Source organism: Clupea harengus, chromosome 14 (genome assembly GCF_900700415.2).
Source record: "Clupea harengus chromosome 14, Ch_v2.0.2, whole genome shotgun sequence".
In the NCBI taxonomy this organism is placed as follows: Eukaryota; Metazoa; Chordata; class Actinopteri; order Clupeiformes; family Clupeidae; genus Clupea; species Clupea harengus.
This window is the reverse complement of record NC_045165.1, coordinates 5,513,234-5,529,816: the sequence shown is the minus strand read 5'-3', so window position 1 is coordinate 5,529,816 and position 16,583 is coordinate 5,513,234.

The window sequence follows — 16,583 nt, the reverse complement described above, 5'->3', positions numbered from 1 at the left end:
TAAACTCTAGTGTAGAGGATTGCAGGATTTAATCACAGTTGAGTTGAAGATTTTAACATCTCATAATGTCAGTTGTCTGATCGATTTAAATCCATGTTGTCGTTTGGCTACAAAAGAAGCCATTGGCTCGTATTTCAAAAAGGCTGTATTTAGTTACATTTAGAGTAAAGTGAAGCTTTCACCATCTGGTTCAGTCAGACATAATAGTGTAAGTTATCTCTTCTGCAGGTTTCATCTTTCCTCCAATTCATATTCAAGCCAAAAGTGAACAACGCTGCAAAATGATAGGTCATGTTAGTATGCGTGCACATATGTGCATACCCAATGCTTAGTTTATATACTGTGCACACAAGAGTACAAATGAAAGCTGCTGCTGCTGCTGCTGCTGTACTTTTATTTGCCATCGGTCACTTACTATGTCATTAGTCAGTGACCATTGGCATTTTGTGTTAAATAAAGTATGAGATGGGATATTACCGGTATGAAATTGAATTTGTTGTCAAGACATTTCATTTTTGAGTGAACTGCCCCTTTAAGGTGTGTTTCTCTTACAGTAATAGAGGTTAGCGTATAGCCCCCCAGTGAACTGCCCCTTTAAGGTGTGTTTCTCTTACAGTAATAGAGGTTAGCGTAAAGCCCCCCCAGCGCACAGAGCCAGATGTGACAGAAGGGGGCCATCACTCCTCACACCTGCTAGGAGGTGAGATGTGCGAATCTGAATCTCCATAAACGTGGGATCAGGTGGTCAGACCTATCTAACTGGGGCCAGGTAATCACCGGTGGGCCGGTCCCTGATGTTACCCGTGCCATTGGCTCTCTGTGCTGCTGAGTGACCTGCAGCTGGGCTCGCTGAGATGAAGTACTGCTGCTTGGAGTCTGGACATGCAGCAGAACACGAGAGTCCAAGAGTCTATGTGAGTCCAAGAGTCTATGTGTCCAAGAGTCTATGTCCAAGAGTCTACAATCAATGTGTTTCATTGCTGTGGTATTGCAAGGTATTCCCCAGATGTGATCTGTCAAAACAAGAAACACTTAGAAGTCACAAACAGACTTATTCCAAGTTGTAGAGTCTGATGACCTCTTTTTCAAGGTCGTTTCTGATGCTGTCCTGTTGTTTTCTCAATTTTCCTTCACTGTTTCCTTGTAAATTTTGATCTTTACCAGAATTTGGAAAATGTAAAACAAACCAGACCATTTTAGAGATAAGGGGATTGCTGGTCGCAGCCAATGGACAATGTTACCCATGGTGAATGGCACATAAAATTTGATTGGATTGTTTTGTGTATGTCAGTCACCAGTCATACAGTGCATTAGGCTATGCTACGGCTATCGCATCCAGCCATAAGCCCTATCTGTCTTCAAGGCAAAGCTAATCTTGCATGACAGCACATTCGCCCTCTCAGGTGGCGCCATAAAAAGGTGCTTATATCTCGTTGTGCATCGCAGCTCCAAGGTCTTGCGCGTCTCCCCCTTTTTATGGAGATTTTGATTGTATGTCATGGCAAAAGACAAGTTAAATATGACAGCAGAGGATCATGCAACATCGCTTTGACTTTCACCTGGTATCTCCCTACAGTTTCAAATGATCGTTTCTGATTGAAGAACCACAGGACAAAAACAAACGGTTGGCCAGTCATGCAGCCAAGGGTGCATGCACCACCGCTGATGCATGCATATTGATGCATTTCGAGAAGTACGAGTGCCTTTTTGCAAAAGGTTGTGTAAAATACACTCACCTGCATGAGTACAGCACGTAACATACTGTATGTACATAACACTGCACACTTGTGTCACTAGAATAAAATTGTCAGTACCTGCAAATATTTAAAAAAAAAGTCAAAGGGGACTGGGTAGGGTGTTAAATTGAAGCCTGTATTGTCCTTGGGGAAAAGTCTTACCATGCAGGGTACCAAAGTATCTAATTCATCAAGGCCCCATGACTGATGTCTGAGGACATGATTAGGTGTTGGGCGAGGAACAAAGAAAGACCTACGCATGCCCTTGCACCCAAAACGATGATTTGCCTGTCAGTGAATTCTTACTGTTGCACTTTAGTGAGATATATTTATTCATTTGAATCCGGGGGGTGAAATTGGTTTAGCCAGATTAATCGCGAGGGAGAGATGACAAGCTTGAATTGTTTTAGCCTCAGCTTAGTCAGGTAATATTCTAAAGCACTACTTGTCCCCATCAGACGCAGTCCTGTTTTGAGTGGGTCCAGGGACACTGTGAACAACTGTGATATGGTGAGACAGCATCACTCCTTAACTGTGGTGTAAGGAGCGAAGGCAACTCTGATCCCATGCTTTATCTAAAGTTTGCTCTATCTCACAGGTTCTTGTTCTGAGTGGGTCTGTTATGTGTGTAAAGGGAGTCTGTGAGTGCATGCATGCATGCCTGTGTGTGTGTGTGTGTGTGTGTGTGTGTGTGTGTGTGTATCTGTGTGTGTGTGTGTGTCAGTGTGTGTGTGTGTGTGTATATCTGTGTGTGTCTGTGTGTCTGTGTGTGTGTGTGTGTGCATCTGTGTGCGTCTGTGTGTCTGTGTGTGTGTGTGTGTGTGTGTTCAAAGTGAGTCTGTGACATTTTAGGTGTTGGAGACGTGCTGACTCTCTCTATTGCAAGTCCTCCCCTCCCGTCGTCTCACCGGAGGAAGTCTACTTAATTGAGTTTGCCTTATATGGCCGAAGTGCAAAGCAATGAAATAAAGAACAGCTCAATGTCATAATCCCGTTATTAAAGACACACACACACACACACACACACACACACACACACACACACACACACACACACACACACACACACACAGATACACACACACACACACACACACACACACAGACACACACACACACAAACACACACACACACACACACACACACACACACACACACACACACACACGTACACAGCCACAGCCACCAATACATCCACAAACAGTCACCCGCAATGACTCAACTGGCATTCTCAGGTCTGCTTCGGCGCAGTTGTGTCAGCTGGTTACCTTCAATTCAAGCCGACTGTGTTGACCTCATTAAAAGAGATATAACCGTGAGTGTGGATCATGCACTAAGCTCTCATGTAGATGTGAGAGATTTCAAGCCTGGGCCCGTCCACTGCTGCCTTCCCATCATGCATTGCTCAGATCTGCACCCCACGCTGGGCTAGTGCTCCATCCCTCAGCGGTGAAGGATGAAACCCTTTGCAGACAGACTCACGCAACGTTGAGCGCACTCACACCTCTTCAACACACACAGCAAATACAGACCCTCAAATACAGAAACGCACATCTTTCAAATACATACACACATGCACACACACACACACACACACACACACACACACACACACACACACACACACACACACACACACACACACACACACACACACACACACACACACACACACACACACACACACACACACACCTCAAGCAAATCGGCATGGTTGTTTGTCGTGGAGGAGGTTGGAGACCAGCTCTCAAGAACTCAGGCGTGGTCATTATCTTAAGTCCTGGAGAGTGGTGTGGTGAGGTGTGGTGTGGTGTGGTGTGGTGTGGTGTGGTGTGGTGTGGTGTGGTGTGGTGTAGTGTGGTGTGGTGAGGTGTGGTGCTGTGGTGTGGTGTGGTGTGGTGTGGTGTGGTGTGGTGTGGTGTGGTGTGGCGTGTGTTGTGGTGTGGTGTGTGTGGTGTGGTGTGGAGTGGAGTGGTGTGTGTTGTGTTGTGTTGTGAGTGGTGTGGTGTGGTGTGGTGTGTTGTGGTGTGGTGTGGTGTGCTGAGGTTAGGTGTGGTGTGGTGTGGTGTGTGTTGTGGTGTGGTGTGGTGTGGTGTGTGTTGTGGTGTGGTGTGGTGTGGTTTGGTGTGGTGTGGTGTGTTGTGAGTGGTGTGGTGTGGTGAGGTGTGGTGTGGTGTGTGTTGTGGTGTGGTGTGGTGTGGTGTGTGTTGTGTTGTGTTGTGAGTGGTGTGGTGTGGTGTGTTGTGGTGTGGTGTTGGTGTGGTGTGGTGTGGTGTGGTGTGGTGTGGTGCTGTGAGGTGTGGTGTGGTGTGGTGTGGTGTGGTGTGGTGAGGTGTGGTGTGGTGTGTGTGGTGTGGTGTGGTGTGTTGTGAGTGGTGTGGTGTGGTGAGGTGTGGTGTGGTGTGGTGTGGTGTGGTGTGGTGTGGTGTGGTGTGGTGTGGTGCTGTGAGTGGTGTGGTGTGGTGTGGTGAGGTGAGGTGTGGTGTGGTGAGGTGAGGTGTGGTGTGGTGTGGTGTGGTGTGGTGTGGTGTGGTGTGGTGAGGTGTGGTGTGGTGTGGTGTGGTGTGGTGTGGTGTGGTGTGGTGTGGTGTGGTGTGGTGAGTGGTGTGGTGTGGTGTGTTGTGGTGTGGTGTGGTGTGGTGTGGTGTGGTGTGTTGTGAGTGGTGTGGTGTGGTGAGGTGTGGTGTGGTGTGGTGTGGTGTGGTGAGGTGTGGTGTGGTGTGGTGTGGTGTGGTGTGGTGTGGTGTGGTGTGGTGTGGTGTGGTGTGGTGTGGTGCTGTGAGTGGTGCTGGGGGATGTGGAGAAATGTGCTTCTGAATAATGAAAAAGGGAGGATGTCCACATGGGTATATTCTCTGATCTGATCCCTGGCTCTTGGAGTGAATTTAATAAAAGACCAGACCAGTTTTGGATGTACATGTGCATAGTTCTAGCTTCATCAAACCTTGGTTATATGTAGCCATCAGTGTGATGTATACTTATTAAAGAATTTGTTCTCTTTCTTCTACCATTTTCTTACTACAGGCTACATTTGAAGGTGTTACCAGAGCCTTAATTGCCCAACAGCGCCCAAGGCAAGCATATCTAAAAAATAAAATAAAACAACTTAATGTTTTAGTTAGCTTTTATTCTTACATAATTGGCACAAGAAAGACACAACTTCTTGATTTGACCAAAAAATAATGTTCTCCCATTTGTAATACTCTTTTTGAGAAAATCATTTACAATGCCTTAAAAATTCTCTGCCTTCAACCCCATTCCCGGCGGTTCATTTTCAGAGGCCTCCAGGTCGGGTTTATTGGTAATTATTTTCAGTCATTCTGCTTGCAGAGACAGTTTGCTTCAATGCATGTCAGCATCGTAAAGGTCCTAAACTGACCCATTAACAGGTAATGGGCTGGGGACAAGCCGTTTTCCACCATGAGAACGCCCATAAACCCACCGGCAAGACCCTAATTGAGGTCCCTCTGTGATGAATGTCCGCGTCTTATCATGCTCCACTTGTAATTGTTTCGCGATAGTTTATTGTCCTCGCCTCCGCTCACAATTAAGTCCTTGGAGACACAATAAATAAGATGGGGAGACAGTGGACCAGTCAGATAATAGGGATTTCCAAAGCTGGGGTCTCTGTGAGCTGACAGCTTTGTTTTTTTTGTTGTTGTTTTGTTTTCTTCAACTTTAAGAAAAGCAGCGCCATAGAAATGAGATATCGAGTTGGTGTTTATGCTTTCTGTTAAAAACACAAACAAAAGCGGGAAGTGTACATATATTTTCTTCTCTCTCCTTCGCTTTTAAATTGCGAAGCGTGTTTTTTTTCTTTTTCAAAGGCAGTTATAGCACAGTCTCTGTTCTTCCCTGCGCGAGGCAGCAGGCTTCAGTTTGTGTTAGGGTGGGGTTCAACAACTGCGGCAGAGCACGCCGACTGCCTCTTTGCGCCTCATTAAATTCCTCACAACCAGATGGGAGAGTTTAGACCATCCAGATCTCATCCACTATCCTCCTTCTCACACGCCAGGACAGAAGACAAACTCCTGTATTTAGCCCAGGAAAGGGTTCACCCAGCCAGGCTGAAGGGTCCATTACGGTGCACTTTATGTCAAACCGTCACTGGCCAATGAAGAATAAATGCGAGAGTAATCACCTCCGGAGAGGAGTAAGACCAGTCTTCAGACGGAAGAACATAACATAACTGTCATTATATCTCTCCCCCCTCCATTCTGGCATTAGGCTTGTCTTTATGTCTGCAGGGTGTTCATTCCAGTCCGGGAATAGCAGCCAAGAAAAACATAAACATAAACACCATTTATTTATAGTGGTGAGTATCTCAGCAATGGTAATAAAATGAGCAAATGTGTCTCGCCAAACTATATATGACCAAAGTGGCTCTCTTTCGGGTGGCACCTTTGCACTGCCTAGCATATGAAAAGAGCAATGTTACCGTCACTACTGCTGTGAGAAAAGGATGGTGGTTGTGGTGGTAGCAGTGAGGGTCATCATGACATTGTTTACGGAACAGCAGCAGTGGATCATAATCAGATCATAACTTAACTACTTCTTGCCACGTATTAACCGATTTATGTTTAACTTGTTTAATTGTGTTTATTCTACATGGTCGATATGATATTGATATGCAGCAATTTACCACATTTTGAGATGTGTTGTTATAGCCAACTAGTTTAAGAATCATCTTCAAATTCATTTTGAGAGTATGTGGTCCAGTAAAGGATAGGTAAACACACGTCTTTCCCACTATGCTCCCAGGCTTTACACTAACTAGTGCTGTGGTCAGGGATGGAAACCCAGTTAGCATGCTAGCAAGATTTTCTCAGTGCCAACTTTTTTTTTGCCGTGCCTTTTAGGCAGTTAGCTTGCTAGTTTCAAACCAAAACACCTTACTGCTTTAAGTTGTATTTTTCACTAACAATATTGAGCGTGTGTGCTCTAGTTTAAGGTCAGTGAGCATGAGGATTCTGACTCCAACTCACAACATTGTTACCACATTCCATAACTACCGCTTGTCTGACAGACAGGACATCCCTTTGGATCCTATTAGTATCACAGACACATCACTGCTTCATCCGTGTCCCCCCATACTGTTTGTCTGCTTTTCAGTCCGTTTGTATTCCCTGCTAGTGCTGCGAGGTTCAAGTGAACATCACTTCACGGCAAGAAAGAAAGAAAAAAAGAGCCCGATACACCCCACCCCAACTCTGAGATGTCCTCTTTTGTTAGAAAGATCTTAAAATGAGGCCAGGGCAGTTAGTCTGAACGCCACGGTTTAATCCAGGCTCAGAATCCGGGGGCCCTGGGGCTAGTCGTGTAGACAAGGGCACAGCTAATGAGAAAAGCTCCTTGCAGTAATTTTGAAGAGGGATTATGGCTGACCCCCGTCTCTCCCATCCTGGTTGCTGACTGAAACGGGCAAGAAAGAGAGAGAGAGAGATAGAGAGAGAGAGAGAGAGAGAAAGAGAGAGGGAGAGAGAGAGCGAGAGAGATATGTACCGAGGTAACAATTGCATTACCTACAACTCCCCTCCTCGACAAATAGAGCTTCACAGAGGAAGCGGGTATAAAGCTAATGAAATCCAATTGCTATGCGGCTGCTGCTGTCTTCAAGCTATTTTTCCTCAATTGAGAGTAAAATAGGGGATGCTTCAGCGGGGAAACACAAGCTGATGAAACATGCTGTTTTGTGCACTGCAACGGGGCTGTTAACATTTGCTTTTATACACAAAATCTGATAAGCCTCTTTAATATTGTGAAGTCCCAGCAGTCTCAGATAGGATTTGTTTACCATTTATTTCTCTGTTTACCCACTCCTTCCATATTCATTGGCTCTTTGCTTCTTCTCACATTTGCCTATTGATTGGTAATTGTGTGTGTCCCTGTTATGCCTTGGACGGACCATCTTTAATCTAATATTACTCATCTAAGTGACTGAAAATTCCCTGAAAAATACCAAAGCGGCGTTTATGGTTCATGCCACACGAAAAGGTAGTTTATCAGTATGAATAACTACAATGAGATACTTATAATCAAAATTCTATTTGGGTAAGTTGAAAGATGAAAATGTTTTCTGAGATGTTACTGACAATAATCCGTCACCTGTTTTAAAACATGATTGGATGCATGTTAACTATGTTTTTTTTAACTATGCATTTACTGTAGCACTCTGAGATTCAGACGAATATAGAGTGCGCTATAAATTAAATTAATTATTATTATTATTATTATTATTATTATTAACGAACCCTGTTTTATTTTCTCTGGTCAAGGCACAGTGGGGAACTGAAGAGCGAATGTGTGGATTAAAAATAGAATTCTATAGATGAATTCCCAAATCTTCCCTTCATATCTACAGTCCTATGGCTGTCGGGTGTGCACACAACTGAAAACAAACGCATCAAAGGATATTAAAAAGGTATAAATGCGTGACCTTCGACCCACTATCTGTCAGTACGTGAGAAGTGGGAAAACATGATAGGTAAGTGAGGCTGCCATAAATAAAATTGGACAGAACAGCAGTGTCTTCAAGAAGCTAGATATGGAGGTAATGTTCAGATTCAAATCACAAAGAATAACAATAACAATATGTAGATGTGTCTGGGAATCTTGAAAAAGAAGTGTTTGAAGATCTGATTGATAGAAGTGCACTGAGGGGTCATGGCTTTAAGCAAATGTTCTTGAAAAGTGGGAGAGTAATGAAAGATTGACTCGCCTATAAGGGCAATATACTCAGAGACTATAGGGTGGAAGCAAAACTTTCATACTGTGTGGAACAAAACTGAGGGAAATAGAATAGGCTCTTTGGAATATAACAGAACATCTTTCTATGCAACTGATGGGAATGTCTGGCTTTCAACTCACATAGGGGGATGGTACCTCACAGTGCGTTTTATTCTACCAGCGAGGTCAGTTGAACCTGTCAACGGTGGAATATAACGAGGCCAAGGTTCACCAGACTGTTGATCTCTTTTGTAAATGGCAGGAACCTTTACTTCAATTACTTGTACTTCATCAAGTCTTTTTTAATACCGAAAGGAATACTTTTTCAGAGCAGTCAGTTCACAGTATGCCAAAGGTCTGACCTTTAAGGCCATCATCTTTTATAGTAATATTTTCTACCCTCCTCATTCCACTCCAAAGACTCTCTCCAACATTCAGTCTTTATATTCAGACAGCATGCTAAGGGCATCATGACCCTACTTTTGCATTCTGGAGGGCAAGTTCTTGAGCCAGCACTCCAATTAAGGACGAAGCATTTACTTGGACTCATTGTTGGGCACGATTGCCCGGAGTGATTTTCGAAGGTCCAACCAGGCCCGCTGTGTGTCTCGCTCGGGCCCCGGGAGAAGATGATGTCCAGATCAGCTCTCCTCTCCAACACAGTATTTCACCATAGACCTTTGCATGGGCCCCACCTGGCCTTGGGCACAGGGTCACCTGTACCCTTTGACACCTGTACCCTTTGACCCCCCCTGACGGCGGCCCTAGGTCCAGCTCATGTATCTTGAACAAACTCATGAAGATGAAGGGTATCATAATGTCAGGGATTTAATACCCTTTATTTATTTGTATTCAGCCAACGACCTGCCTGGTTCTCCTGTGCAATTTTGAACGGCATTTATGAAAGTTAGTCAAGCAATAAATGGAAATCGTTTGTGCTGATGATGTTTCTGGTCATCGTTGTCTAACCACGTTCAGGAGGGTTTATGACGGCGAGGCATTTCGAAACAGTGACAAAAACATTCTCAGAAATGGCATTTTATTTAGCTCAGTGTAATGTTTATCTTTTGAAACTCTGTGATCTTTCGGGGAAGGGAAAAACAAAAGACACGAGAGTTTCCTTCAAGCAGCGACAGATGTCACAATGCAAAGGGGAACAACACACCTGACTTATGTCTGACATAAAACCGGGTCAGATCTTTTTTTGTTCTCTCTACTAATCTCCTTTCATGTCGAAGTATGGAGGTCACACAACTCACTCACAGCAAGATCAAACTTTTTAGCCCCTTCTGAATGTCCCCCTCTGAATCTTACCAGGAGGTGAGAAGCTGTGCGAAAATCTCCGGTCCGATTCTTCTTTTGTTTCCCGAGCATAAACCCCCGCGTCCGTCCGGCGCGCTGTTCCGTGACAAGAGCGGAAGAGGGACGAGAACTGAGGGAATGGCCAGACCGCTCCTCTGGCATCATCTCCTCATTAGCAAAGCAAATTATTGAAGCGGTTTCCGTCTCCTAATCAAATAATTGGTTTGAGGAGATAACGGCACCCTCTGAAGGATGTTCAAGTTGGAAGGAGCGTCCACAGGGACAAGGTGGTGGAGATGGCGAGAGGAGGTGGGGAGGAGGAGTGGGGAGAAGGGGGTTAGTGGAGATGGAGCTGAAGTTTGCTGTCCTAGAGCAGCCACTCTTAAAAGCTGTCATTACTTCTTTCTCCCTACCTAACACACACACACACACACACACACACACACACACACACACACACACACTTGCCAACACAAGTGCGGCAGCAGCTCTGTCACTCCGCCTTCAGCTCCCCCCCCCCAGTCTCCCTGCCAAACGGAAAAAGGCTCGGGACAGTTGCCAGACTTGTGACGGGATCTTACAGGAGCATGGGTAATTGGTTGGCACTTGGAATAAAATAAAGAAAACGATCCTGAAAAATTAAGAGAAAAGAAAAAAAATGATGGGTGTGAGTGATTTTTGCAGACTCTTGCAGACTGTGACTTAGGGAGATCTTCGTGCTTGCTGAGGAGGACTTCGGGGCTTTGGGACTCCGTCCTGATGGAGATAGACAGACAGCTTGTCAGGCCCATTGCTTGCCTGTCTCTTTGGAATGCTAAACAGAGTCCTGGGATCATACGTGTCTAGTGGCCGCCTGACACTGTAATGGGACCGCAGCATATTACAGTGACAACAGGCTGCTGCTAATTACCTAGGTTAAGAGGAGATTGGCACACTGCACTGGTAGAAGTTGTAGATGTGTGTGTATGTGTGTGTGTGCGTGTGTGTGTGTGCGTGCCCGTGTGTATATGTGTGTGTGTGTGAGTGTGTGTATGTGTGTGTGTGTGTGTTTGCACGTGTGTGTATGTGTGTGTGTGTGTGTGTATGTGTGTGTGTGTGTGTGTGTGTGCGTGTGTGTGTGTGTGTGTGTGTGTGTGTGTGTGTGTGTGTGTGTGTGTGTGTGTGTGTGTGTAAGACAGAACAGGTGGGATTCCCACTTTCTTTTCACTGTCGTCTCTCTCGAACAAAGCTCCATGTCCGGATGTCAAGGGGTGTCTTGGCGAAGTCACGGAGTGGAGCAGGGCAAGTAATTAGAGAGAAGCCTGCCATCCGAGCGATGCACACACAGACACAGACACACACACACACACACACACACACACACACACACACACACACACACACTCACAGACACACACCACACACACACACACACAAACGTCACGCACAGACACACACACACACCACACACACACACGTCATGCACATCCACACACACACACACAAACGTCATGCACATACACACACACACACACACACACACACACACACACACGCCATACACATCCCTCTCTGATGCTGTGCAAGGCAGGAGAGCCCTGAAAATCTCATCTGAATGTGATTACCATGCCAATTATTGTAATTTTGCTGTGAGATGAAAGAGGACATTTTTTCGCGCTCGAACGCCACAGCAAAATTGTCAGTGCCAAAAATGTTTTTCAATAAATGTACCTCGACATCTCACCACAGATGTATTGTTTGGGCTTGGATCAGATACTTCTCTCCTCAACAATGTTGTACAGTGTGCTCATTTTGCTGGTACATTCAGATCAATGCAATATGCTCAATGCTCTGCTCATTGGTGTATACCCTCTAGCTAATACTACATGGTACACAAACTACTCATGCAATATTTTGTATAAGCTGTATTATGCATATAAGACAGAACTTTACTCCTCTTTCTTTTACTTGGGATTTATTTAGGACTTGGCATTACACTGTAGCCATTACTTTTATGTCAACTGTATTACATCATCCAGAATCCTGAAGTATGCCACACTTGTATGCTACATACCTGTCCACCTGAGCTCAGGGTGTGTAGTTAAGGACTATGCATAAGGCTCACAGTGCTCCAGGAGAGCTTCCTGCTGGCATGCAATAGGGACCCCTGGGTATCACCACCACCCAGAGAGGCCATGATGTCAACTCATAGAGCCAGGGCATAGATGGGGACGATCCATGCCTGCACTAGAACCCTTGGTCGCTGGCTGTTGACCAGCGGAGATCCCCCTTGAGTGGACATGATGTGTGTGGACACAGGTAATGAGTTAGTGTGGATGCCCTGTCATCACTCGGCATGGTGGCCTTGGACATGGTGGACCAGCGCCTACCTGCCTACCGGCCTACCTCAGAACTGCACTGGGCCACTGTGGCACCTCCACATGTGAACTAATATACACACACAGACACATACATACACACACACACACATACAGACTCACAGATACACATACAGACACACACACACACACACACACACACACACACACACAATTATGCACATACCGTATGCACACATACTCATAAAACCTACATGGCAAAGATGGCTCTCCAATACAATTCCGCGCACACACACACACACACCCACTCACACACACAGAAGCTCCAAGAACACATGGCAATACAAACGGCTTCACTCAAACCCTTATGTTTTGAGGCTGCTGACTGTTTGAGGTTTGCAGAGAGCTCATCAGTCAGCTGGTCCTTTAATTGCTGAAAGTGAAAATGTTGCAGAGCTTCCCAGATCCAAGAAAGCATATTTTTTTGCGTTATCCTCTCGTCCTTAGCTCCCTGAGCCCAACCATGTTTGGCAGGTGTGCAGTCTTACGTGTAGATAGACAGTCTTTGCTTTCTCTTTCCCTGGGGGCGGGGGCTTTTTACACCCTTTGAGATCAAGCCACACAGCTGCCTACCTGTCAGCAGGTCTATGGTTGGGAGGAGGTACCATGGACAGGGGCAGATCTGGACTATAGAGGTTGACTTTTTTCTTTTGCTCGCAGGGGGGGGAGCCAGTTCCTAACTGTGCCCTCTGACATCTTTTCTGGTGTCTTGGCAGTCTTGGTTGGAAAGGCTGATGTTACGGTGAATGTGGTCATTATATTTGGCAGATCTGGACTATAGACATTGACTTTTTTTCTTTTGCTCGCAGGGGGGAGCACAATTCCTAACTGTGCCCTCTGACATCTTTTCTGGTGTCTTGGCAGTCTTGAAAAAAATGCATGTGTTTATGCGGGGTCAGCTGATGACACCAGCAGCCCTTGGAATGGAAAGCCTTCGAGTCCTCCTGGTTGGAAAGGCTGATGTTACGGTGAATGTGGTCATTACATTTGGCATTCTGCCTCATAGCCCACTGGTGCCTGAATCGTGACCGTACTCTACAATTTTCTCTGCCTTTTTAGCAACCCTTTGTACCCTCTGGTGTGAATGGATGCCAATCACACACCGCTGTGGAAGACCATGAGTAAGCTTTCAGCGATGACTATGGAGAGCTGGACCAGGGCTGAAGGAGATCCTATGCATGGAGCCATTTCTCTGATGGAGGCTGGACACCATATTGTATCTCTTCTGTGAATTAGATGAAGGTTTCTTTATTTCTAGGTGTGATGCATGATTTTACTTTCCTCATTGTGTTGCTTGTGTTGCTTGAGTACCTCATGAATGTTTTATAGTTCTGGGTTTCTCTTGGTGCAACATGCAGTGAGGTGTCATACAGAAAAATGTGCCGGGGAGATGGTGGTGTGCCGGGGAGATGGTGGTGTGCACTATGAGCAATAGCAATAAGGTGTGCTCTCCATGTCACGACTTCGGGGCAACCAGTTGGCACATTGGCGGCCTCTGGTGGCCAAAGGACATCATGGACTTATTTGTGTCCACATGTGCCTTTGTTGTCTTTGTGTGCCCTCACCTGTTCCCCATTGTGATTTGTGTTCTCACCTGTTCCCCATTGTGTGCTCTCACCTGTCTTGCGTTTTTTGTGATTGTCACTTCTCTCTATTCTGTATGACACCTCACTGCATGTTGCACCAAGAGAAACCCAGAACTATAAAACATTCATGAGGTACTCAAGCAACACAATGAGGAAAGTAAAATCATGCATCACACCTAGCTGGTATGATGGTAAATACCTGGCTAATCTCTGTGGCGATCATCAGGTCGTTAGTGTTTTCCTGGCTATGCCTAGCGCGAGTTTAAGGTTTGTTCACTGTGCAGTTCTCGTACTGCTTTTTGTTGCGTTGCTCTCAAGCATCGCCTCTCGCTGCTAGGGCGTAGTTCCGCTCATAGCTACACTTTTAGTAGCTGCTTTAGTTTATGGCTGTTTGCCCTGTTCATATCCTCTGTGCTTTTGGATTATCATCTGTGTGTTTGTTTCTCAATAAAAGAAGGATTGAAAACATCATTCTGCCATTGGGTCCTCTCATTAGCACACTGGGCTAAGCGCTGATTCCCCACATCCAGCATCTCGGGTTCCATCCCCGAGAAAAGCCTGACACTCCATGCAGTCATTTCTTTATCGGGAGCAATTAAATCTACGGGCTTTTGCCCAATGACCCTGATAAATCTTGGTCTTTAAAGATCATTCATAAATTACCACTGGACTCTAAGATGAAATTAAAACATCTACTTCATATGAAAAATGTGAAAAACTGCATTATAATTCCACTCGCAAACCAACCGGAACTTGAACCCATTTCGGCCGCACCTTGTTCCATCACCCAGGATCTAAAACATCTTGGTTATATGACTGGCAACTTTACACAGTGGTTGAATTACCTTACCTTTCCTGTACATAAACATCAACAGTGCGCACTTCGATTAAGATTCATGAAATGCAACATTTCAATAGTAACAATTAAAATGTAATATGAAAGTGTTCTGGGAGTCTCTGCAAAGGAGCTAAGTAGCACTGCTTAGAGCAAGTCGAATAGCTCCTCTGCAATTTAGTGCAGGTTATTAGATCAGTAGTACGTCTGGATCTGTATAAATGTTAGCTGAGCTCATATGAGGTAGTGAAATTGACCTGTGGCTCCATCAAACTAATAAAATGCTATTCTTGGATCTTAAGGCCAGATCAGGCTTCAGGTCTCAGAGCCCCACAGAAGGAAACTACAGTTTTTAAAGATCTTGCGCCCTCTAGTGGATTTTGGAATATTTTTTATTTTTTGGAATATTTTTTATAACACTCCTATAACCCAGTACAGAGCAGCAGTAGAGCACCTGGTAAATATATTTACGTTGTCTGAATGCAAGCAGGGTACATGTGTCACCTACAAATATACTCTTCAAATCTTCAAACCACTGTCTGGGTTATAAAAGAACACAAAGGAGTTTGCGGGCATAAGATATAAAGGAGAGGGTGAATATAGTAGGAAGAAGAGAGAGAGTGACGGAGAGAGAGAAATAGAGAGAAAGTAGTTACTGAATGTAAGGCATTGGTGAATAAAGAGCTGTGATGTCTACTGATTGCAGGGAGAGAGAGACTGGCCCAGTAGGGACTCAGATCCAGAGAGAAGGTCAGCGATGATGATGATGATGATGATGATGATGAGGCTCTAGGAATAGGACTGGAATAAGAAAAGGGCAGATCGTAATCAGCAAGAGGAACATGGACTTCTAGTACAATCAGTAATAATACAAACCTCAGTTTCCTCTTTCTCTTCTGTTCTTCTTCTACTGTTACTACTGGAGTATAGTCCACCACATCCTGCTCTTCTTCTACTGTTACTACTGGAGTATTGTCCACCACATCCTGCTCTTCTTCTACTGTTACTCCTACTGGAGTATTGTCCATCACATCCTGCTCTTCTTCTACTGTTACTCCTACCGGAGTATTGTCCACCACATCCTGCTCTTCTTCTACTGTTCCTCCTACTGGAGTATAGTCCACCATATCCTGCTCTTCTTCTACTGTTACTCCTACTGGAGTATTGTCCACCACATCCTGCTCTTCTTCTACTGTTCCTCCTACTGGAGTATTGTCCACCACATCCTACTCTTCTTCTACTGTTACTACTGGAGTATTGTCCACCACATCCTGCTCTTCTTCTACTGTTCCTCCTACTGGAGTATTGTCCACCACATCCTGCTCTACTGTTCCACCTGTTTCTTCAACATGCACTCTGTCACTAACCATGTCAAACGCACACACATAACCAACACTGCCACCAATATAACAGGCCTCCCCACACCCAGACTCTCAGAGCTCAACTGCAGGGCCATCACACACATTGCAATTACAATGGCACAGGACATCACACACCCACTCAACTGCCATTTCACTGTACAGCCCTCTAGGCACAGATTTACTGGTCCCTGAGGTGCAGTAGGGCTTGTCTTGCCAAAAGCCTGGTACCCGCAGCCATAGAAGGCCAAAACAGGATAACTCGCTGAGGGAATTATGAGTCTTGTTTTTCAGGTTGTGTTGTGATGGTAATTTTGTAGTACCACAGATTAATGGGTGATCAGGAAACAGGTTTATTCTTTCAGCTGTGCACAGCAGGAGAGAAGCAAGTTCACAGGATGATGCTCAAGCATCTCTTGCTACATAAGGAAACAGTCTGAGTTTAAGTATCCTACCAGGTTGCCAAGATATGACATGTGGATATGATATGTGACCACACTGAGACAGAAATGTCACCATGCTACGCTAATCAATGCGGTCGTGATTATCAGAATCAGAATCAGGTTTTATTGGCCAAGTAAGTTTGCACAAACAAGAATTTGACTTGGTAAAGTGGCTCTCAGTGTGCTTACACAAAATATACATTACAACACAATACAAA